At 39.1% G+C, this 25,534-nt stretch overlaps 1 long non-coding RNA gene across 5 annotated transcripts in view; it reads right to left on the bottom strand.

Moving 5' to 3' along the window:
- The window catches only part of LOC144294982 (uncharacterized), a 43,494-nt gene that overhangs the window by 883 nt on the left and 17,077 nt on the right, over nucleotides 1–25,534 (bottom strand). Inside the window, exons 5-6 of one of the 5 annotated variants that reach the window (XR_013362326.1) lie at nucleotides 18,075–18,350; nucleotides 8,870–9,094 (exon numbers count right to left, since the gene is read on the bottom strand). This is a non-coding gene — a long non-coding RNA (uncharacterized LOC144294982). Of the gene's footprint in view, nucleotides 1–8,869; nucleotides 9,095–17,185; nucleotides 18,351–25,534 lie in introns of those variants that run through there. The other 4 variants (XR_013362331.1, XR_013362332.1, XR_013362328.1 and 1 more) reach the window with 4 other exon arrangements.

Raw genomic sequence — 25,534 nt, 5'->3', positions numbered from 1 at the left:
GACAGAGAGTAAGTGCCATGGCATTTGAAGTATGTGGTCATGGGTTGGGGAATGGGGGATGGGAAGAGGACAGGGAGGAATCACACAGAGATGATTTCAAGCATTGGAAAAACAGACTATGTAATGTTGGAGTCTACTCTGTTTTGGAGAATCTAAGATTAATTCTCACCTTAATAAAAATAACTATGATAGTCATCACAATCCCAAAAGAGAAAATTAAATCTGGCTTATGATGAGTTAAATCCAATGAAAACACAAAAGTTTTGTCATTGCTTTCACATTCACTTTTTATTCTGTCCTCTTTCATTTTCAGAAATAAATTCACATGAAGCAAATCTATAAAGGAGAGCAGTAGAGTTGAAAATATGTTGGAAAAAGCAGTAGTTTGACTAGTAAGCTCATTGAGTTGAGACAAGAGTGAAACTCATTACAACCTGAATTTCTCACACATCTCAGTTTCTCCTTCCTTTTAAACTTCCTAATAGAAAAAGTTGAATTCACATTATTGGCAACTCCACTATTTGCCCTCACTTCCATCAAAAAAATAAATAAATTAGAAATACCTCCCTTTCCACATTTATTTTAATCTAGAATGTTGTGGTCTCTCAGGATTTGTTTTATGGTTTCTCAAAAGACCAAATCTTGGAAATCTCACTCTTAACTCCATGGGGAATATGTCTATTTCTACTTTATTTGGGCAAGTGGATTGAGAGGGAATGGAGTTTGATTTAATACCTGTTAAATTCTGTAGACTATGTATTAAAGGTGTTGCAGAGACAGTAAATACTGCAATAAAGTTCTATTTTATTTCGTATTTGAAGATAATATAGCTGACCATTGTATTATTTGTATATTAATGAAACTGGAGGGAAAAAAACAACTTATAATCTTATCAGCTTTTATCCGTGGTATATTTTTCTTTCTCCATTACGACAGTCTTGCTAACTTCTTAGGGACAGGGAAAGTCTTTTTTAAAATCACTAAATTTCTAACAAATCACAAATCACAGGTAAAATAACAGTGATTTATTGAGTACCTCTTTCGTGCCAGGTAATTTATACACATGGCCTTCTTTTATTAACAAACTGCATTTTATTTACAGACAAGAAATTCGATGCTTAGGGAGTTTTAGTTACTACTTTTTCAAGGTCACATAACTAATTGAGTTGCAGGTCCTGGATTCAAAGTCTGGTTTCTGTTACACCATGCAGCACTCTTACCTATTATGATACACTCTCTACAAAGCATGATGTGACAAGGGCTGTTTTGCCTACCAAATATCTATTCTCTTTCTCTTCCTTTTTGCAAAAGAAACCTGAATTTTAGCTGAACATGTTGTTCAGCTGCTTTTGAGCTTCCTTTGCAGCTAAGGATGAGCATGTGACTAGAAAGCATATAAAATATACAATAGGTAATATGCAAATAGAATACTTCATAGAATTTCTTCCTCCCTACTCCACTCTTGCTTCATGAAATATAGGTATAATGCCTGGAGCTTTAGCAGCTATCTTGACCTATCAGATGATCTCGAGGATGCATGTCAAAGATGGATTTGGAAGAGCATATCCTAATGTTCTCTAAGTACATCATGGAGATATCAGCCAGTTCTGGTCTGCCCAGTCTCAGACTTCTTTTACATGATCAAGAAGTAAACTTCCAGGGGCACCTGGGTGGCTCAGCAGTTGAGTTCTGCTTTTGGCTCAGGGCATGATCCCCCGGTCCTGGGATCGAGTCCCACATCAAGCTCCCCACAGGGAGCCTGCTTCTCCCTCTGCCTGTGTCTCTGCCTCTCTCTGTGTGTCTCTTATGAATAAATAAATAAAATCTTAAAAAAAAAAAAACTTCCATCTCCTTGAAGCTAGGTGAATTTACTCCTAACTCTTAGACATAGTACATCATACTCAGTATCTTATGAAATTAAATTTGATTCCTCTTGCCTGACACACTCTCTCTCTCTTTTTAATTAAGTTTTACATGCAATGTGGGGCCTGAACTGATGATCCCAAGATCAAGAGTTGTATGTTTCATCAACTGAGTCAGCCAGCTACCTCCCAACCCCCAACACTCTCTTGTGTGGCTTCTCTAATCTCCTTCCTTTAAAATTTCACTAAAATTCCAATTTGTCTATAAAGAATTCCATAACTACCACTTTCTGTATGGTGAATTTCAAATAAGTTGCCAGACATTTATAATGATCTTTTTTAGTTTTTTAATATAAAAAATTGCAAACATGAACAAATACATAATTATATAATGAAGAATATTTCTACAAAACTTGTTCCCTATTAGTCATAAGGGTTAATTTGGTTTCATAGACAGTTTCCCCAACCTCACTCTTTCATGAGCATCTTTCTGCAGTTGTGGGCTCAGATTGAGAGGACGCCTCTTCTAGATATTTAAAAATGGCAAGTTTTGGGATGCTTGGGTGGCTCAGTGGTTGAGCATTCGCCTTTGGCTCAGGGCGTGGTCCCGGCATTCCAGGATCGAGTCCCACATCAGGTTCCCTGCATGGAGCCTGCTTCTCCCTCTGCTGTGTCTCTGCCTCTCTCTCTGTGTGTGTCTCTCATAAATAAATAAATAAAAATCTTTTAAAAATAAAAAAATTAAAGAAATTTTAAAAATAAAAATAGTAAGCTCTAATATATGTTGGAAATATACTATTGTTTGATGTTGATATATATAAATACCAGATAGCTACTATTATCCAGCTTAGTGGTACAAAAAAAGTTAGGTTAGGTAAAAACATTATGAAAATTGGCCCTAGTAAGCCGACTTAGGTGTGGACCAATCAAGTTTGAAATATAACGATGATATTTTGGGAAATGCTCCTGTTGGTAAATAGACAGCCTGACATAGTCAAGAGACCACAGGGATTAGTGTCAAAGAACTGCTTTCAAGTCCATAGAGACAGAAAATAGATTAGTGGCTGCTAATGGGCACAGAGTTATTTTAGGAGTGATGACATTGTCCTAGAAATACATAATGGTGATGGTGGCATAAACTTGTGAATATATACCAAAAAAATCACCAAATTATACACTTTTTAAAATGTTGATTTTTATAGCATGTGAATTGCATTTTAATTAAAAAAATAACTTTGTACATAAATAATTTCATATGAGTATGGGTCCTTTTTTTTTTTTTTTTGATTGAGGGGACACAGGGAATGGGGCAGAAGGAGGAGAGAGAGAATCCTGAGCAGGCTCCACATCCAGGGTGGAACTCACAACCCTGAGATCATGACCTGAGCCAAAAGCAAGAGTCGATGGTTAACCAACTGAGCCACTTGGCACCCTGAGTGTGGGTATTTTCATAAGATAAAATCCCAGAAGTAGGGATCCCTGGGTGGCTCAGCGGTTTAGCGCCTGGCTTCAGCCCAGGAAGTGATCCTGGAGACCCGGGATCGAGTCCCACGTCGGGCTCCCTGCATGGAGCCTGCTTCTCCCTCTGCCTGTGTCTCTGCCTCTCTCTCTCTCTCTCTCTCTCTCGGTATTGCTCATGAATAAATAAATTTTAAAAATCTTAAAAAAAAAAAAGTCCCAGAAGTGGAATTGGTGGATCAATGGTCAGATGCATTTTAATTTGTAATTTTCACAGATTTTTGCTGAGTTTTTCTCCAGGTGTTGCGCTAGTTTACACTCCCATCAGCATGTATAAAAGGACTTGTTTCCCCCATAGCCTTGTAACAGCTGTGTTGTCAGACTTGTAGAATTCTATCTGATAGATATAAAAAGTGATACCTTGGTGTAGTTTTAATTTGTTGCCCTCCTATTATGAGTGAAGTTGAATTGGTTGTGTTTGTTTTTTTGTTTGTTTGTTTCTTGCCTATTTCCTACAAAACAAATTTAATTCATTGAGAATGCTTGCTTGTACGGCCATGTTTTGCTATGTAGAATCTCTAATTCTTATGGCAGGAAGGAGTTTGCTCTGTTTCTAACCCTCTCAATCAACCCCAATTTCAGTTCTACCCTACAGTTAAGTATGTAATTATTCAAATTAGCGACGATTCTCTCTGGCAACAAATTGAACCTCTACAGAAAATGAACCAGCTACCATAAAAGGAAAATAAAGGCTGAATTTTTAGCCTTTGAATCTGAGCTTTTGAAAACCAAACAAAAGGCTGCAGCCTCTCCAAATTACTGATTACATAATAATTTCTCAATCCTGACATCTGGGTTCTTTTCCAGGGTTAAACCAATGGCTTATAGCTCTCTCTCCTACCTAGAAAAATAGACCATACAAACACTGTTCATTCCTTATATATACTTATTTGCGTAGTTCCTTCCATAACTGAAGATTAATCCTCCTTCTGTGTAATAACCTGGATCATAAATTATGCTCACTTTCTGGGTAGAAAACACATTCTGATGAAAATCCTCATGTTGAGATCAATGGCAAAGCTGCCTTCCAGTAATGTCTAGCTAGTTCAACCCTCAGTAGCAATACTTTAGACTCTCCAGTCTTAAACATTTCTAAAGTAATTTTTTTAAAGATTTATTTATTTATTTATTCTTGAAAGAGAGAGAGAGAGAGAGAGAGAGAGGCAGAGACACAGGCAGAGGGAGAAGAAGCAGGCTCCATGCTGGGAGCCCAACGTGGAACTCGATTCTGGGTCTCTAGGATTATGCCTTGGGCCAAAGGCAGGCGCTAAACCACTGAGCCACCTAATGTAATTTTTATACAAAAAAATTGTATAATTTTTTAGGGGTCCCCTAATGTAATTTTTATAATACTCTCAATTAAATTTATTTCCAGGCAAATAGTAACTTAAGAGTTTAGTTGGGCTTCACACTCAGTGTTCCTCTTGGTAGCATTTTCTCTACCTAGATTTGACATCTTATGTCTCTGGTCTTAGGAAGTTTGTTCAGCATTGTAGAAACAATGGAAGCCAGACTGGGAATATTGCAAACTAACATTTATGGGGGCATTTATGATGTTCCAGGCTCTGTTCTAAGAACTTTAAGTATGCTAACTCATTTAACTTTCACAGCAGCCTGTGATGTATGGATTATAATGACTCTTTCTTAGAGATGAAGAAACCAAAGCCCCTGGTAGTTAATAATCAGAGAGTCTGATTCTCCTGCCTGTGCTGCTAACTACTACCCTATATTAATCCTCTGGGGCAATTTGATCTAACATCCATTTTATTTTATTTTTTAAAAATATTTTATTTATCTTATTTATTCATGAGAGACACAGAGAAGGAGAGAGAGGCAGAGACACAGGCAGAGGGAGAAGCAGGCTCCATACAGGGAGCCCAACGTGGGACTTGATCCCGGGTCGCCAGAATCAGGACCTGAGCCAAAGGCAGATGCTCAACTGCTGAGCCACCCAGGGGCCCCTAACATCCATTTTAGAAACAAACTGCCTGAAGTCCAGAGAGATAAAACGCCTTACACTAGAAATCCAGCTCCATGTTCTTTGCTCAATACTACATAAGGGAGAATGGAATGATAATTTCCCTTTCAGATTTTATGTGGCTTATGAATTAGCCCAGTCTAGCTGAATTCAGAGAAATGACAATATCATTGGTTTAGAAAGCCATATATCTAGACCGGCCAAAAAAGAAAAATACAGACTCGGGATTAAAATTGAATTTCAGATCATTGATGAATAATTTTTAGTGTGTGTCCCATGCGATATTCAAGACTAAAAGATTACTCATTGTTTATCTGAAATTCAAATTTATCGGGTCAGCCTATATTTTACCTGGCAATCTTACATACACAAGAAGGTAAAATATTAATTGTGTGTCTTGAGGAGGTGAGGTGGTGTTACTTTCCAGGCACTTTTACTCCTTGCTTTATCCAATTCCATATTGTTCAAATTATTTGAAATACAAAGATCTTCAAAACCTTTCCCCAAGTCCCCAGCAGACCTCAGTTTACGCCCTGGCCAAACCAGTTTTTGACAAGGGTTATAGGATTACTATGCTTGCTGGATTTACTTGAGGTGAACAAACACTTGAAAAAAAAAAGGGGGGTTATATTGATAATAAAAATATTCTTAAACCTAGCAATTTTTAGAAACTAGACCACTCTCTAAACATCAGACACAAAACAAACTCAAAATGGATAAAAGGCCAAAATGTGAGACCTGAAACCATAAAAATTCTCAGAAAGCACAGGCAGTAATTTCTCTGACATTGGCTGTAACAGCATCTTTCCAGATATGTCTCCTGAAGCAAGAGAAACAAAAGCAAAAAAAAAAAAAAAAAAAAAAAAAAGAAAAAGAAAAAGAAACAAAAGCAAAAATAAACTGTTGGGTCTATATCAAGATAAAAAGCTTCTGCACAGCAAAGGAAAAATGAACAAAACTAAAAGACAGGGCAGCCCAGGTGGCTCAGTGGTTTAGTGCCGCCTTCAGCCCAGGGCCTGATCCTGAGGTCCCAGGATCGAGTTCCATGTCGGGCTCCCTGCATGGAGCCTACTTCCCCCTCTTCCTGTGTCTTTGCCTCTCTCTCTGTCTCTCATGAATAAATAAATAAAATCTTAAAAAAAAAAAAAAAAAACCTAAAAGACAACCTACTGAATGGAAGAAGATATTTGCAAATGACCTATTGGATAAAGGTTTAGTATCCAAAATATGTAAAGAACTGGTAGGATTCAACACCCAAGAACCAAATAATCCAATTTTAAAAATGAGCATAACACTGTATGACAGACATTTACCCAAAGAAGACATCCAGAGGACCAACAGACACATGAAAAGATGCTCAACATTGCTTATCAGCAGGGAAACGCAAATCAAAACTATAATAAGATATCACTTCATACCAATCGAATGGCTGTAATGAAAAACACAAGAAACAATAAGTGTTGGTCAGGATGTGGAGAAAAAGGAACTATCTTGCACTGTTGATGGGAATGTAAACTGGTGCTTCTGTTTCCCAGAATGGCTGTTCCTCAAAAAATTAAAAATAACTATCCTATGATCCAGTAATCGTGCTCCTGGGCATTTATTCAAGAATATGAAAACACTAATTTGAAGGGATATATGCACTCATATGTTTATTGCAGCATTATTTCCAATAGCCAAATCATGGAAGCAACCTAAGAGTCCATTGATAGATGAATGGATAAAGAAGATGTAGTATATATACAGTGGAAGATTGTATTAAAAAATTGTTCAGCCATAAAAAAATTGAAATCTTGCCATTTGCAACAATAGGGTTGGATCTAGAAAGTATAATGCTAAGTTAAAATAAGCTTGTCAGAGAAAGGCAAATACCATATGATTTCACTCATGTTTGGAATTTTAGAAACAAAGCAAATCAACAAAGGAAAAAAAAAAAGACAAACCAGAAAACAGACTCTTAACTGTAAAGATCAAACTGATGGTTACCAGAGGGGAGGTAGATGGAGAGATGGGTGAAATAAGTGAATGGAATTAAGAGTACATTTATCTTGATGGGCACTGAGTAATATACAGTATTGCTGAATCATTATATCACCTGCAACAAATATAACACTGTATATTAATTGTGCTGTAATAAAAAAAAAAAAAAAGAAAGCTAGCACGGTGCCTGGCTGGCTCAGTTAGAAGAGTGTGCAACTCTTGATATTGGGGTTGTTTTTTGTTTGTTTGTTTGATTTTTTTGATCTTGGGTTCGAGCCCCACATTGGGTATAGAGATTACTTTAAAATTAATTTTTTAAAAGATTTTATTTATTTATTCATGAGAGACACACATAGAGAGGCAGAGACACAGGCAGAGGAGAAGCAGGCTCCATGCAGGGAGCCCTATGTGGGACTTGATCCCAGGACCCAGAATCACAACTTGAGCCTAAGGCAGACAGACACTCAACCGCTGAGGCACTCAGGCATCCCTAAAAAATCTATTTTAAAAAGCTAATTATCGGGGATCCCTGGGTGGCTCAGCGGTTTAGCACCTGCCTTTGGCCCAGGGTATGATCCTGGAGTCCTGGGATGAAGTCCCATGTCGGGCTCCCGGCATGGAGCCTGCTTCTCCCTCTGCCTGTGTCTCTGCCTCTCTCTCTCTCTCTCTCTCTCTCTCTTTCTCTCACTCTCTCTATGTCTATTTCTATCATGAATAAATAAATAAATCTTATAAAAAAATCTAAAAAGCTAATTATTATATACCAGGCACTGTTGTAAGAGCTTTAGATAAGTTAATTTATTGAATTCTCAAAATGACCTTGGGAGATAGGTACTATTATTACATTCATTTTACAGAAGACAGAACCTGAACAGTGAGATTAGTTTGCCAAAAATAATTTATAATATTTAGGTGCTGCACTGTCAAATGTGGTAGCCTCAAGCCACTATAGGTAGTTAAACTGAAGTTAATTAAAATTAAGTAAAATTCAGTTCCACTTTTGCTTTAGCTATATTACATTAGTGTACAAAAGCCACCTGTGGTTCATGGCTGCCATAATCAACAGTACATACAAAATGGTTCCACCATTACAGGTGAGACCAACCAGCTTCATGGGCATGTAACCTGTGCAACTCGTAGGGGACTCAAAGCTTAAAAGGGTCTGTGTTCGGCTCAATAGTTTATTGTTGCTGTCTTGCTGTTATTAATATTCTGTAAAGATCTTATTTATCTGAGAGAGCTCTAGAGAGCATGTGCACAAGTGGGGAGGAGGGGCTAAAACAAAGAGAGAAGCAGACTTTCCACTGAGCAGGGAGCCCAATGTGGGGCTTGATTCCAGGCCTCTGGGATCAAGGCCTGAGTGGAAGGCAGACGCTTAACTGACTGAGCCACCCAGGCGCCCCAAATTTTTTAAACAAAGGGCCCTGTGTTTTCTTTTGCGTCATAACTGGCAAATTATATAGTGTGTCCCGTTAGCAGAAAGTTGTATTGGACAGCACTGCTACGCCCCAAAGGAGTAGAGGAGACTTACCACAGTTGGAATAGACTTTGCTGAAAAAAGAAGACTTGAATTGCTCACTCTTGTCAACAGCTAGCTTCTCAGATTGGAGTGAAAACACTTTTTCAGTCACCTCTCTCCCCGAAGCACCAGCCAGAGAAAAATCTTCAAACAGGATTTGTATTCATATATGGTCTAGTTGAGTCCTGCCCCCTTGGAACTGCCTCTTGAGCTGACCACATTTTGTCCTTCAAAAATCTAAATACAAAATGAGTGAACGAGTTTTCAAGCGGAAATAATTATGTCTCTTTTTTTTTAATTTATTTATGATAGTCACAGAGAGAGAGAGAGAGAGAGGCAGAGACACAGTTAGAGGGAGAAGCAGGCTCCATGCACCAGGACTCCGATGTGGGATTCGATTGCAGATCTCTAGGATCGCGCCCTGGGCCAAAGGCAGGCGCCAAACCGCTGCGCCACCCAGGGATCCCCGGAAACAATTCTCTTGTGAGCACAACTATCGTTTGAATCCGGTGCTCCCACTGCCAGACAAAGTGCCAAGCTGAAAGGTAAGCAAAGCCCATACCTGGATTCATAGCGGTTCCATAAACCGCAACGACCAAACGAAGCTGACTTAATCTTGGCTACAATACCAAACCTTAAAAGTTCATCTTCCGATGCCACGGTTTTCATAATTATAAAAGGTGGGATTGTTTTATATTTCCCTCTGTTTTAACATGCAAATGCTAAGTGTATTTTCACCTAACAGCATCCTAAATAAACTTACCTATTATGGCGACAGCAGCTTTTAGAGAAGCATGGAATAACAGCATAGCAGCCACGAAAGGTCTTTCTGCAGTACTATCCTTGAGTTTTAGGGGATTTTAAGCTACCATTTGTCAAAGAGAACACAAGGACTTCCAGATGTAAATCATTGGTGAATTTATCTCCAGGGTTATTGGGAAATGAATAGTGAAAGAGGAACAAGCCATGTGCCTGAGAGGAAAACTTCAGGACAATAATTATCAAGATTATAATGAAAACCAAGTGGTAATTAGCTCCACTGGTTAAACTAATTAAGTGAGCAAAAAAATACTTTTAGAAAATAAAATTTCAGATGTTTAATATTAAAGCAGTTTTACTACAATTTCAGAATAGCTTTGAGAACATGTAAGTGCAATTTAGAGGCTAGTTCTCTCTATAATAGAGTGGTAGAAGCAGCAATAAATGAAGTAAAAAGCCCACTGAAAGCTGTGTGTAATTCACAAGCCCATACTTTATGTTAAGTGTGCCAGAGGGTGCTCGTGTTTAATATTATATTCGACTCTTCATTAGATTGTTGCTCCTTCTGAGTTTCTGTGACTGAATACCATAGCTTTGCGCTGGAATTAACCCAGAATATTTTTCCCACCAAAATGATTGAAACTTGTGTTATTTATCATCATTCAATGCAAAGAAAAGAAGTGCCTTATATCAAAATTATTTTGTACTCTCACAACCAAACTTTCCTGGATGGAGACCCTCTATCAGTCTATTTATCCATTCATTCATTTGATCATTCATCAAAACCCTGGAAATCCACTTATTCTTCGCCAGGCACTGACCTAGGACCCAGGGTTATAAAAACAAATAGGATAAGGTCCCCATCATCAAGTAGTTGATGGTCTGTTGGAGGAGACACATTCGTAAACAATTGAATGCCACTATTGTATAGCTTCTGGGTTACAAGTACCTATAGGCTTTGGCGGAGCATGAGGGGAGAGGGAGAATGAGGCAATGTTTGAGAATGGAGTAGAAACCCTATAGAGAAGTAATGGCTGGAGCTTTGGTTTTTTGTCCCCTTTTATCATTCTGTTCCTTCCTCCTAAGATACCCTTCCTTCACTTCTCCATTGATTAAAATTTGCTCAAAGGGGATCCCTGGGTGGCGCAGCGGTTTAGCGCCTGCCTTTGGCCCGGGGCGCGATCCTGGAGATCCAGGATCGAATCCCACGTCAGGCTCCCGGTGCATGGAGCCTGCTTCTCCCTCTGCCTATGTCTCTGCCTCTCTCTCTCTCTCTCTCTCTGTGTGTGTGACTATCATAAATAAAAAACAAAAAAACTTAAAATTTGCTCAAAACTTTAAAAAATCATGTACACAGGCAGCTGGGGGGCTCGTCACTTAAAGCATCCAACTCTTGATGTCGGCTTACGTCATGATCTCATGGTTGTGAGATTGAGCCGAATGTCAGGCTCCATGCTAGGCATGGAGCCTGCTTAAGATTCTCTCTCCTTCTGCCCCTCTACCCTCCCTCTCTAAAAAACAATTAAAAAATAATAATAATAAGTTCCAGGATCCTAAATAAAAAATTCAAAAATCATGTACATATTTTCTTAACCAGTTACATATGAATGCATTTCAATTTTTTAAAATATTGTAATACAAAAATATTTAAATAGTGGAAGTCTTTCTCCACCCTGCTCCCTATTACTCTTCTACTTAGAGGTAGTACTTTTTAAAAAGAAAAAGATTTTATTTATTTATTTGAGAGAGAGTGAGAGAGTGAGCGTATGTGCTCATGAGAAGGGAGAGGCAGAGGGAGGACAAGTCAGACACCCCTCTCCCCCGAGGGTGGAAGTGTGGATTCAGAGACAGAGGTGAGGCTTAATTCCAGGATCCTGAGAACATGACCTGGGCTGAATACTTAACTGATTGAGCTGCCCTGGCACCCCAAGAGGTAGCACTTTTAACACACCGTATGTATGTTTCCAGAACTATTTCTGCATATTTATATTTGCATATATACATGTACATACATGTATGCATGTATAATCATATACAAATGGTAAAATAAATATTGTTTTTCAATTAGTTTTTTCACTTAACAATTTATTGTGGGTATTTTTTATTACAGTACTTTTGTATTAAAATCCAAAAGTTGGGATCCCTGGGTGGCGCAGCGGTTTGGCGCCTGCCTTTGGCCCAGGGCTCGATCCTGGAGACCTGGGATCGAATCCCATGTCGGGCTCCCGGTGCATGGAGCCTGCTTCTCCCTCTGCCTGTGTCTCTGCCTCTCTCTCTCTCTCTCACTGCGTGCCTATCATAAATAAATTTTAAAAATAAAATAAAATAAAATCCAAAAGTTGGGATTATTGTATTTGTTTAGCCAATCCTTTATGGATAGAAATTTAAATTTTTCTTCAAAATTTTCACTATTACAAATACTGAAATGAGCACCCACAAACATTTTTAGACACGTGTATTTCTATAGACCATATACCTAACAGTGGAATAATTAATTTAAAATCATGATGAATATTGTCACATTGTCTTCTAAAACATGTGTAGTAATATGTACATACATCAACTTGGTAGAAGACTGCTTGTTTCCCCTCACTTTTACCACTTTGAGAATATTGTAAATCTGTTTTTAAGGAAAATATTTTATTTTTCTAGAGTAGTTTTAGGTTCACAGCAAAATTGAGAGGAAAGTACAGAGATTTCCCATATGTAACACCTACCCCCACACGTACAGAACCTTACCCGTTATCAGCATCCTTCACCAGAATGGTACATTTGTTATGACTGATGAACCTACATTGACAAACCATAATTACCCAAAGTCTGTGGCTTATATTGGAATTCACTCTTGGTGTTGTAAATTGTTTGGGTTTGGACAGCGCATAATGACATGTATTCATCATTATGGTATCACACAGAGAGTACTTACAATGCCCTAAAAATCCTGTTCGTTGCCAATTCATCCTCACCTCCCCATATCACAACTGCCACTGAGCTTTCTCTTTGTCTTCACAGTTTTGCATTTTCCAGAATGTTATCAGTTGACATAGTTGGAATCTTAGAGTATGTAGCTCTAACAGCTTGATGTCTTTCACTTAGTAATATGCGTTTAAGTTTCCTTCAGTCTTTTTATGGCTTGACAGCTTATTTCTTTTTAGCACTGATAATATTCCATTGTCTAGATGTACCTCAATTTATCCATTTACCCTCTGAAAAACATCTTTTTTACAATTATGAATAAACCTGCTGTCAACATCTGGTGTAATTTTTTTTGAAAGATTTTATTTATTTATTCATGAGAGACACGGAGAGAGAGGCAGAGACACAGGCAGAGGGAGAAGCAAGCTCCCTGCGGGAACTCAATATAGGACTGGATCCTGGATCCTGGGATCACACCCTGGGCCAAAGGCAGATGCTCAACCGCTGAGCCAGGCGGGGGTCCCTAGTTTAAGTTTTTGTGTTGACATAAGTTTTCAGCAACTTCGGGCAAATACTATGAAAAAAAGAGTGATTTCTGGATTGTATGGTAAGAGTATGTTTTGTAAGAAGCTGCCAAACTATCTTTCAAAGTGGCTGTACCATTTTGTATTCCTTCTAGCAGTGAATGAGTTCCTGATGCTCTGTAGCCTCAGCAGCATTAGGGGTTGTTAGTGCTCTGGAATTTTGACCATTCTGGTAGGTATGTAATGGTATCTCATTGGTGTTTTAATTTCCAATCCCTAGTGACATATGATATAGATCAACTTTTTATATGTATATTTATCATCTGCATATCTTCCCTAATGAAGTATCTGGTAAGATCTTTGGCTCATTTTTCAACTAGAATTCTGTACTCTAAAAAATTATCCTTCAAAAGTAAAGGAGGGAAAAATGACTTTCTCAGACAAACAAAGAATTAAGAAAATTTGTTGCCAGTACACCTATCTTGCAAGAAATATTAAAAGAAGATCTTTAGAGAGAAGGAAAACAACATAGGTCAGAAACATGGATCTACAAAAAGAAAGGAAAAGCATCGAAGAAGGAATAGGTGAAGGTAGAAGGAAAAAATTTTTTCCTGATTTTGTGAATGGCATAAGGTATGTGCCTAAATTCATTTTTTATTTTACTTATTTTTATTTTGGATGTGGATGTCTGTTTGTTCTAGCACCATTTGTTGAAAAGATTACCTTTGCTCCATTGTATTATTCCCTTTGTTTCTTTGTCAAAGATCCTTAACTACATTTATGTGGGCTTATTTCTGGTTCTCTGTTCTATTCCATTGATCTATTTTGCCAATGCCATGCTGTCTTGATTACTGTAGTTTTCCACTTACTTTCAACATGGCATTGGCTATTTTGAGCCGATAAAATTGTAATGTATTTGAAGTAAACAACGATGGTTTGATGTATGTCCACCTTGTGAAAGAAATCCCAGCTGATGGTGTTGTTAAGTTCTGCTATGTCCTTCCTGATTTTCTGCCTGTGGATCTGTCCATTTCTGATAAAGGGGTATAGAAGTGTCCAAGTATGATTCACACCAAGTGGATTCATCTATTTCTCCTTGCAGTTCTAACAGTTTTTGTCTCATGTAGTTTGATGTTCTATTGTTGGGTGCATACACGTTAAGGATTAAATGTCTTCTTAGAGAATTGCCCCCTTTGTGATTGTATAGGTCCTTTCTTTATTCCTAATAACTTTCTTTGCTTTGAAGTCTGCTCTGTCTGAAATTAATTTAGCTATTCCTACTTTCTTTTGATTAGTATTAGCATGGTGTATTTTTCTCCATACATTTACTTTTAATCGTTATGTGTCTTTATATTTAAAATGTGTTTCTTGGGATGCCTGGGTGGCTCAGCAGTTGAGGGTCTGCCTTCAGGGTGTGATCCCGGGGTCCCTGGATCGAGTCCCACATTCCAGGATCCCAGAATCACAGCCTGGGCCAAAGGCAGATGCTCAACCATGGAGCCACTCAGGTGCCCCTTCCCTCAGGAGAATCTAATTAACTGTAGCCTAATCCCTATTCTGCTGGGATTTTATCGAAGCCTAACTGACCTGGAGGAAGAGAAAGAGCCACCTGTGGCCCACTCTAGCTATCTTGTCCCGTTTAACAGGCGAGAAAAAAATCCTGAGAAACACGTGTGAATTTCGCACTTCAGAAACATGCTCAATAAAAGACTGAGGACTGAGACCTAAGCCTAGGACTATAGAATGCTTCCTCTCCCCCACATTTGAACACAGTATTATGAAAGGCCTATTTACAGCAGTTCCTTTTACCAGGCATATCATGTCCAATTATCGAAAAACTTTCAAGGTATACCCAAAGGCAAAAAAAAAAAAAAAAAAAAATTGAGGAGATAGAGCAAGCATCAGAACCAGATATGGCAGGGATATTGGAATTATCAAACCAAGAATTTAGAACAGCTGTGATTAATATGCTGAGGGCTCTAATGGATAAAAATAGACAGCATGCAAGAGCAGATTGACATTATAAGCAGAGAGATGGATATCCTAAGAAAGAACCAAATAGAAAAGCTAGGGATCAAAGCCACTGTAAAAGAAATAAAGACTACCCTTGATGAGTTTATGCATAGAGTGCACGCAACTGAGGAAAGAATCTCCGAGGTTGATGATATATCAATAGAACCTTCCAAAACTAAAAAGCAAGCAGAACAGAGACTGAAAAGAGAGCAGAATATCCAAGGACTGTGAACAACTACAAAAGATGTAACAGATGCATACTTGGAATAACGAAGGAAAAGAGAACAGAAGAAGTATTAGGAATGATAACGACTGAGAATTTCCCCCAAATTAATGTCAGGCACCAAACCACAGATCTGAGAACCTCAGAGTTTACCAAGCAGGATAGATACCCTAAAAAAACTGCACAGGGGCATATCGTATGCAAACTTCAGGAAAAAAAATCCTGAAAGAAGCCAGAGGAGGAAGCAAAAAATGCCTTACAAAAAGAACGAAGAAAGAAAAAAAAAAAAGCTCTCTTCCCCCGAGCGGCCTGAGGTGACCTCCGGAGATGGTTCGCTACTCGCTGGACCCAGAAAACCCTACAAAATCATGCAAGTCGAGAGGTTCAAATCTTCGTGTTCACTTTAAGAACACACGTGAAACTGCCCAGGCCATCAAGGGTATGCATATTCGAAAAGCCACCAAGTATCTGAAAGATGTCACTTTGCAGAAGCAGTGTGTGCCATTCCGTCGCTACAATGGTGGAGTTGGTAGGTGTGCGCAGGCCAAACAGTGGGGCTGGACACAGGGTCGGTGGCCCAAGAAGAGTGCTGAATTTTTACTGCACATGCTTAAAAATGCGGAGAGTAATGCTGAACTTAAGGGTTTAGATGTAGATTCTCTGGTCATTGAGCACATCCAGGTGAATAAAGCCCCCAAGATGCGACGTAGAACCTACAGGGCTCATGGCCGGATTAATCCATACATGAGCTCTCCCTGCCACATTGAGATGATTCTTACTGAAAAAGAGCAGATTGTTCCTAAACCAGAAGAGGAGGTTGCACAGAAGAAAAAGATATCCCAGAAGAAACTGAAGAAACAAAAACTTATGGCCCGGGAGTAAATTCTGCATAGAATAAATGCAAATAAAAAAAAAAAAAAAAAAAAAGAACGAAGATAAAAACTAAGTCCAATGTCTCCTCAAAATGATGCAAGCAAGATGAAAGTGGAGCAAAATATTTACTTTATTTATTTAAATAATTATTTATTCATGAGAGACACAGGCAGAGGGAGAAGCAGGCTCCACGCAGGGAGCCCAATGTGGGACTTGATCCCAGGACTCCAGGATCACGCCCTGGGCCAAAGGCAGGCGCTAAACCACTGAGCACCCAGGGATCCCTAAAGTGGAGCAAAATATTTAAAGTATGGAGAGAGAAAGGGGCACCTGGGTGCCTCAGGAGTTGAGCATCTGGCTCTTGACCTCAGCTTATGTCATAATCTCAGGTTTGTGAGATTGAGCCCCATGTCCAGGCTCTGTGCTCAAGGGGAGTTTGCAGTCTGCCCCTCTCCTCTGCTCAGTTGCTTTCTCTCGCTCGCTCTCAAATATATAAATAAATGTTTAAAAAAATAATGAGAGATAAAATTAAAAGCCAACCTAGAATTCTGTACTCTGCAAAATTATCCTTCAAATGAAGAAGATAAAAAAGACTTTCTCAGACAAACAAAATATTGGGAGAATTTGTTGCCAGCAGATCTGCCTTGTAAAAAATGTTAAAAGAGGGCAGCCCCGGTGGCACAGTGGTTTAGCACTGCCTGCAGCCCAGGGCGTGATCCTGGAGACCGGATCAGGCTCCCCACATCAGGCTCCCTGCATGAGGCCTGCTTCTCCCTCTGCCTGTGTCTCTGCCTCTGTGTCTCTCATGAATAAATAAATAAAATATTTTTTAAAAATAAAAGATTTATGTATCCATTTGAGAGAGAGAGCAGAAAGAGAGGGACTGGGTGTGGGGGCAGTCGTGAGTGGGGGGGGAGGGGCACAGGGAGCAGGAGCAGCAGACTCCAGCTGAGTGGGGCCTGACCTGAAGGCACGCTTAACCAACTGAGCCACCTAGGTGCCCTGATAAAAATATTTTTAAAAATGGATGAAGGAAGGACAAAGAAAAGGAGGTAGATGAAAGTATGAATGGAAAACTGAGGGTTTTAATTTTTTATTTTTTAAATATTTTTTTACATAATTAGCATTAAGCTTTGAAAATAATATATTAAAAATAGAGCATTAATTCATGGGAGACTGTAGATTCTGAGCTATATGTTTGATAAAATCTCCAAGTGACTGTTAACTGCTGCTAATTTCTCTTGAGAACCTGAATTCTCCCTTGTAGTACTCCCTTAACCTCCTGTTATTTAATCTGAAAAGAAATCATTATCCTTATTTTATAGAATGCAGTCCTGAGACATGAAAAGGTTGCTTGTATATGTTACCAGTTAGATATTAAAATGTTTTAGCTATTTATTATTAGTCATTTATTTGATTGCAGGGGTAATTTGTATGGACGTTCTGAAATCCTCTAACATTCCATTTCTCTTTCTCCTGGGCTAAGCTTGCCCTCCTCAGAGTTTCTTTCTTAGATGCAGCAATTATTACTGTTATTTCTTTAAATCTGTACACAACGGTCCTTAGATAAGGAATCAGTGGTAATTTTTTTAATGTATGTCTATCAAAACCATCTTTGGGGATCCCTGGGTGGCGCAGCGGTTTGGCGCCTGCCTTTGGCCCAGGGCACGATCCTGGAGACCCGGGATCGAATCCCACGTTGGGCTCCCTGCATGGAGCCTGCTTCTCCCTCTGCCTGTGTCTCTGCCTCTCTCTCTCTCTCTCTCTGTGTGACTATCATAAAAACAAACAAACAAACAAAAAACATTAAAAAAAAACATCTTTGGTTGAAGGGTTCTGCGTAAAAACATCATGCTTTGCCATTATCATTTTCATAAAATGGCCATGGACTAAGTAAAGAAATACTAACATAGGAATCTTTGTGTCTGCCACCAAATTTATATGTTGAATTCCAGATGTTCAAGGTGATGGTATCAGGAGTGGGGCCTTTGAGAAGTGCTTAGGTTGTGATGTATAGCCTTCATGAAGAGAATTAGGATTCTTTTTAAAAAGGCATCAGAGAGCTCCCTCACTCCTTCCCCCATGTGAGCACACAGCCAGAAGGTGCTGGCTATGAACCTGGAAGAGAGCCTCACCAGAAGATGACCATGCTGGTGCCTTGAACTTGAACTTCCAGTCTCTAGAACTGCAAGAAAAAAAAGATTGTTGTTGTTTATAAGCCACTCAGTTTGTGGTATTCTGTGACAGCAACCTGAAAAGATTAAAATAAGCATGATGAAAAAAACTCACCCATATTCCCACCACCCAGAACTAAACTCTATTATCATATTGGCATGTTTTCTCACCATATTTAAAAAAGAAAAATTAATCTATTCTTATACTATTGTAAGAATTTCAAGAACAGCATTGCACAAAGATAAAAATTCAAAAGTCACTTAATTTTTTTTAAAGATTTTATTTATTTATGAGAGACACAGACAGAGAGAGAAGCAGAGACACAGGCAGAGGGAGAAGCAGGCTCCATGCAGGGAGCTCGATGTGGGACTTGATCCCAGGACCCAGGATCACGCCCCAGGCCGAGGACAGGTGCTAAACCGCTGAGCCACCCAGGTGTTCCTCAAAAGTCACTTCAAATCTGATTCTCAGAAATGACCTTTATTAGCTTTAGATTAATATTTATGTATGTCTTTCTAAGTATACACAGAATAGAATACTTATATAAGCAAGGGATCACACTATATTAAATATATGAAACTTTTAAAATATAATTTAAAAAATGTTTTAAAGTCAGCTCTAGGCCCAACAGGGGGCTCAACTCACAACCCCCAGATCAAGAGTTGCATGCCCTACGACTGACCCAGTCAGGCACCCCAACTTACTTGAATTAAAAAAAAAGGAATGTGAAGAGGAAACTGAAGGACTGGCTGAGTTCCAAATAAACATTTCTCTAGCACAAGATATATTATTTCCTAAAGGATACTAAATATTCTAAAATATTAAAAGGCTGTATTCAATGTGCTTTTTAAAAATAATTTATTTTGATTGTATATGTCATCAATGACTCCCTGCTTTGAAAGATGCGAGCATTAGCATCATCACACTCCTACTCATCTCTCCATCCTTCCGTCAGTTGAAAATAGTCACCTCCTATTTTATAGTCACAATTTTCATAAATTTTTAGCAGGTCCAGCTAATGTATGAAAAAATCCTCCATCTATACCCCTGTCATTCTCAAACATAGAAGCAGTTGCTCCTGAAAACTCTCCCCGCTGTAGTTTCCAGCCAGAAACATCCATATAGCTTGTTCATTAAAGGCTCTAGACTTTCTTCTTCCTCTCCCATCTCTCTAATAAGGCCCAAGAGGAAAAACAAGTGAGAAAATGCCTAGAGAATGAACAACTCCTGAATCTTACTTAGCTTGTGGGGAGGCAGAAAGAGGATATGAACACTTATACATTAATAACTTTGACTATGACTTTTTATAACACTAGAATTCTCTGGAATGACAGATGTGAACAGTAGAACTCAGAGGGTACAACTGGCTTCTGAGAACTTCCGGAGGAAGTCAGGGCGGGACTTCCAAGGAAAATAGGGTTAAAAGGCAAGGACTGGTAGGGAATGGCATCTTTTCCAGTGTTAGGGAGCCTGGCGGAGGGGCCACACCCTCCTCTCAGAGGAGCGCAGCCAGTATCTACTCATTTCTGGGCTTCCTACCCGTTTAAACAGAAAGCTCAGTATTCAGAGCTAAACATCTGGCTTGACAGCAGGGAACATTCAGTTAATGGTAGTTCAGGGGAATTGCTGTGCTTACAGCTGTTTCATCTTGATAAAATAATTGTTGTTTCAAATGGGAAATTATTATGTAGAATCAGAATGGAATGAAAAAGTGGTGTCTTATCACAGCGTGATTTAGTAGTATATAAATAGGTTTTGGAAAAGGAAGGTATAACATTAAAAAGTGAGATCATTACAAATGGTGGATAAACACTATCTCAAAAAACAAAAGAGAGCAACGTCAGGAAAATATGACATTACTGAGGAGGCACTGGTCACATGTCAAATCAATATTTTTTAACCCTATGTCTCAGAAAAGACGCACACTTAAGACATAGTATTTGGTAATCTGCTTTGCCCAGACTGAAAGCTCAGTGGTTACGGGAAGGCACAGGAAAGTTGGTAGGGACAGCTATGTGTATGATTTAAAAGTATTCCAAAGGTCTTGTACCAAGTGTCAAACTATAATTTGTCTGCAATAACTATTAGTTGAAGAAAATAAATGAGTGATGTATTTTTTTCCCTGTATCTGCAAAGAGCAATTGACAGAGAACAGATGACTCAGGTCCTAGATCAAGAAGGGAGTTGGGGGACCACAAAAGAACGGCAATTGAGTGAAAGAAAAAGAGTCTGTGAAAGAGATTTCAGAACATGCTGCAAGCCCTAATTTTCTCTTCCTATGATACCTGGCAGTGGTGAAGACCCTAAATGGGCTACGCGTAGAACATTGTAGGTCCCTTAGTAAAGGAGCGGAACAGGAGGCATTGAATAAGTGTGGAGGAGCAAGACCTTCAGAATGTGGAAAGGCCAGTCATGGATCCTGGATGTGGTATTGACTGTTTCCAGGCACGGATGTGGCTCTGTGGGCAGGGAGACCATAATTCTCCTTAGGGTTTCTTTATCAGGGCCACCTTGGAGCCAGAGGATTCCTCACCTGTATCTCCACCTTGGCACATCTCAAAGAGGATCAGAAAGAAGTCACCGGAAGGTTTGGCTCACTCAGATGGATTTTTTTGTTTATGCTGCTTGCATTTCACGTAGACTTTTGATAAAATTTATGACAGAACAAATCATGATGTGTAGATTTCCTTTTTATTATTCTATTCCCAAAACTGATCTTGTCAGACTTGGACCTGAGACTCTTAAAACCCTATTCATATTTTTAACTTGTGATCAATGTGAATTCAAGATACTATACACTCCTTACTTCATTTGTGAATAGCATTGTTTTGCCCTATTCTTTCAATATTATGTTAGGTTTCTTGAAATTGCCTTTTTTCCCTTCGGTGCCAAAATTAATGGAATCCTAGGGGCCTTTAAAACCTGGGGGCCTGTAGAGCTCCTCCCACTCATTGCAGCTGAAGAGAAAAGTAAATGGTACTTTGCATGATAAAACTATTCTTGCAGAAGTTATTTCCATCAAAAGAATCTCCTTTTTCTAAGGGGCTAGAAAGTAAATACTCTAGGCTTGCAGGCTTGTGGTCTTTGTTGCAGCTACTTAATTCTGCTGTTGGAGCGTGACCTAAGCCAAATGAAGGCATTGCTGTGTTCCAATAAAACTTTATTTACAAAAAAAAAGGAGGTTGGACTGGGTAGTCTGTTTGCTGACCCAGTTACCTGCCAACCCCTATTAGACTTCTGGGTTCCAAAGATTGTTGCTATGCCCTGTGAAAGTAATCCTTAATCCTTAAAAGGCCATAAACTGGTTGTCTTACTTAATAATGTCTTGCCTAGTAATAAATATTTAAGTTGACATCCCTGTTTTCCAGAAGACATAAATACTTGTGAATTTTCTTTGTTGAACAGAAGAGGACTATTGGCTTTTCCTCTTCTCCCTCGTGCATGAAGGTAAAAGAAAATGATGATGTTACAGGTTATGTTCTGGAGAAGCAAAAGATGAGGTAGAGCTTTGGGAGCAAGATGTTTCATTAGGATCAATACTTACAAAAAGTTGAGAAGGTGACAGGACTGGGCAGGGAGAGAAGTGGAACCCCTAAGCAGGTTCAAAGACTACATCCTACATGGCATGGAACCCTGGAAGAGTAGTGTCCCAGATGGCCAAGACTCTGGCCCTACCTTGCTTAATCTCCAGATCCCGGCCCCCCTGGGAAGAGAAAGCCTTCAGGCCAAGCAGTTCTCTGGCAAAAACTCAGGGAGACGCTGTCTGCTGGCGCTGTCTGCTGGCTGGCTACGTGCTCATACCTACCATAAACAGCTAGTTTGTTTGTTTATTTTAAAGATTTTATTTATTTATGAGACAGAGAGAGAGAGAGACAGGCAGAGGGAGAAGCAGGCTCCATTCAGAGAGCCCGACGTGGGACTTGATCCCGGGTCTGATCAGGCCCCAGGTTGAAGGCGGTGCTAAACTGCTGAGCCACATGGGCTGCCCTAGTTTGTTTATTTAAACAAAAAGTGTGAGAATGTATCTCGTATGTTAACACCAAGTGTGGATTAAGAACAGCCACAGAGTTATGGAGCCTGTTAGCTTCATCCTTTTGATTATGTTTTCACTCTTTAAATGTATAAATATCCCTTTACATGTGTGAGAAAAGTATAGGAAACAGACATCATGATGAAGAAATATCTGGGCATCTTTTTTTTCTTCTCTATTTCTTCATTTATCTTCCCTAACTAGTTATCATTCACCTCTGTCCTGCCTTCTTTCATTCTCTTACCTTCCAGTTCTCCATCCTTCATTCACTAACCCCCCAAATTCTACCTACGGTTGTTCAATGGTTCATGTATAAAGTAACACATAATTGCTTTATGTGATTGCCTTTTAATTCAAGTAGGAGAAGAAAAGCAATTTATTTATTTATAAAGATTTATTTATTTATTTATTCATGAGAAACACACACAGAGAGAGAGAGGCAGAGACACAAGCAGAGGGAGAAGCAGGCTCCGTGCAGGGAGCCGGATGCGGGACTCCATCTAGTACCCCAGGATCATGCCCTGGACCAAAGGCAGATGCTCAACCACTGAGCCACCCAGGTGTCCCACCACTTAAAATTAAAGAGCACTCTTCTAAATAACTATTGGGTCAAAAATAAATAAATAAATAAATAAAACGGAGGTTAAAGATCATTTAAACATTAATGATAATGGGAATACTAAACTGAAAACACATGGGAGTGGTTCCCATATTTAGAGGCAAATTTGTATATATAAATAATTTTATCATTAAAAATGTTTTAGGGGGCTTGGGTGGTTCAGTTGGTTAAGTGTCTGCCTTCAGCTCAGGTCATGATCTCCAGATCCTGGGGATCCAGCGCTGCTTTGGAGGAGGTGGGGATCCCTGCTCAGCTGGGAGTCTGTTTCTCCCTCTCCCTCTATCCTTCCCCGCAACATGTGCCCTTTCTCTCTCTCACTGTCTCAAATAAATAAATAAAATCTTTTTTAAAAATTAAAAAAATAAAATAAACATCCATCTTAAGAATCTAAGAACATGAATGCAAAATAAACTTTAAACATAGAATTATGGGATCCCTGGGTGGCGCAGCGGTTTAGCGCCTGCCTTTGGCCCAGGGCGCAATACTGGAGACCCGGGATTGAATCCCACGTCAGGCTCCCGGTGCATGGAGCCTGCTTCTCCCTCTGCCTGTGTCTCTGCCTCTCTCTCTCTCTCTCTGTGTGACTATCATAACAAAACAAAACAAAAAAACAAAAAACATAGAATTAATAAAAATTATAGACATTAGTGAATTAGAAAAAAAAGACAATCTGTAAACCCCAAAATGTACTTTTTAAAAATTATATTTTGTGTTTTTGATTTTTGAGATGATGCTTTACAAGGACTAATAAAATCAGAATATTTGGGCCAGTGGCTCTTTCATAGACAAACTAGGCTATATAAGGCCTTACGTAGGCCATCCTACTATAATTGCTCTCCTTAACATAACAATGCTTGATATTTAATAGCTTCTACTTGATAGCATTTCCGTTTCATTCACACAGATGTTGTTTGAATAACCCATACAATGTCAGTGTGCCTTTATTCTCAGCCATCTCTTGTTGGAGGTGTGTTTATGAACAATTCTATAGCAGAATGAGTTAAATACTGTCAAGAAAGAAACAGTGTTTGAAAAAAAAAAAAATGTTTCTCCATGTAACTGAGGTTTCTGGACATTGGAGCTGTAAGACCAGCTGAACTTCTGGATAAAGCACCAGAGAATTCAGCCAACCAGGGCAAAGCTGGACCATATTGCACACCAGAGTAATCAGTGCCTCAGGGAAATTGTTGAAACTAGAAAACCATTTGCCATAGGAGTGAGCAGTTTCTGCTTCTTGGTCAGTGGAATTTGTCCTTGAACCTGGAACCTCTTTTCTTTATTTCTGGGTGTGGCTACTGTGCTGAACTTTTACAATCATTTTGTTGTAAACTGGGACCAGGCCATTGTTCTTTTTTTTTTTTAATTTTTTTTAAAATTAAAAAAATTTTTTTTTTAAAATTTATGATAGTCACGGGGGGGGGGGTGGGCGCAGAGACATAGGCAGAGGGAGAAGCAGGCTCCATGCACCAGGAACCCGATGTGGGATTCAATCCCGGGTCTCCAGGATTGCACCCTGGGCCAAAGGCAGGCGCTAAACCGCTGCGCCACCCAGGGATCCCCAGGCCATTGTTCTTATAAAAACCCTGAACCAATACAAATGTATCTGACTGAAATATTAAATTTTGTTTAGCAATCAAAATTGTGTTAAGTCTTTCTAACACAGTTAAGGAGAGAAATATTTCTACTAATTCAAAAATAATTGTTTTTACAAGCTGAGACTTTTTATTCAGGGGCTCCTCAGTAGAATGCAATGAGTGGCTCTAGGACCAATATCTAAATTTCCATTTTATATTTTTTCTTTTGTATGTTCCAATTCTTCTTTAATATTTTCAAGGCTTCAGTAAATTCTAACTGCTACAGTCCAGTGTTACCCATGCTCTGGGGGCTTAGGAATCGGCAGGCCTGTGTACATAGCTGAAACAAAGTAGTGTAGGAATGTAAATTTTCCCCACTCTGTTCTCTCCTGTGAGGTCAGGTTGGTGGTAGATGTCAGAAAATTGAATGGACATCCTGGCTGAGGAGAGAGTATTTGTCCCATGCCAAGAGCTGAGTGCAAGTAGACACTACTTCCAACATGATGCAGCTCTCCCACCAATATTCCAAAGAGAGGAAATTGGTTAGGTGATCAGACATATTCTGATATTTTATAGATGGAACAATCTGATAAATAGATATTTTTGTTATAGCATGTCAGTCACATAGAAAGAGTCATTGGTGCCAGCTAAGATAACCTGGCAATTAAATTGTGGTAGCTTGTGGTCCTTTATAACAAGCACAGAAAAATTCAGTTAAAGAAATAAATTACCCGTGGTTAATAATTAATTATAAAATAAAAGATTATTGGGCAACCTGGGTGGCTCTGGTTTAGCACCGCCTTTGGCCCAGGGCGTGATCCTGGAGACCTGGGATCGAGTCCCTTGTCGGGCTCCCTGCATGGAGCCTGCTTCTCCCTCTGCCTATGTCTCTGCTTCTCTCTTTGTCTCTCATGAATAAATAAATAAAATCTAAAAGGAAAAAAAATTATCTTCTTAAAAATGTCTAACAT

Source organism: Canis aureus, chromosome 2 (assembly GCF_053574225.1).
Source record: "Canis aureus isolate CA01 chromosome 2, VMU_Caureus_v.1.0, whole genome shotgun sequence".
Taxonomy (NCBI): Eukaryota; Metazoa; Chordata; class Mammalia; order Carnivora; family Canidae; genus Canis; species Canis aureus.
Note: the sequence above shows the minus strand (reverse complement) of the source record. Positions and strands in the feature narration are given on the sequence as shown.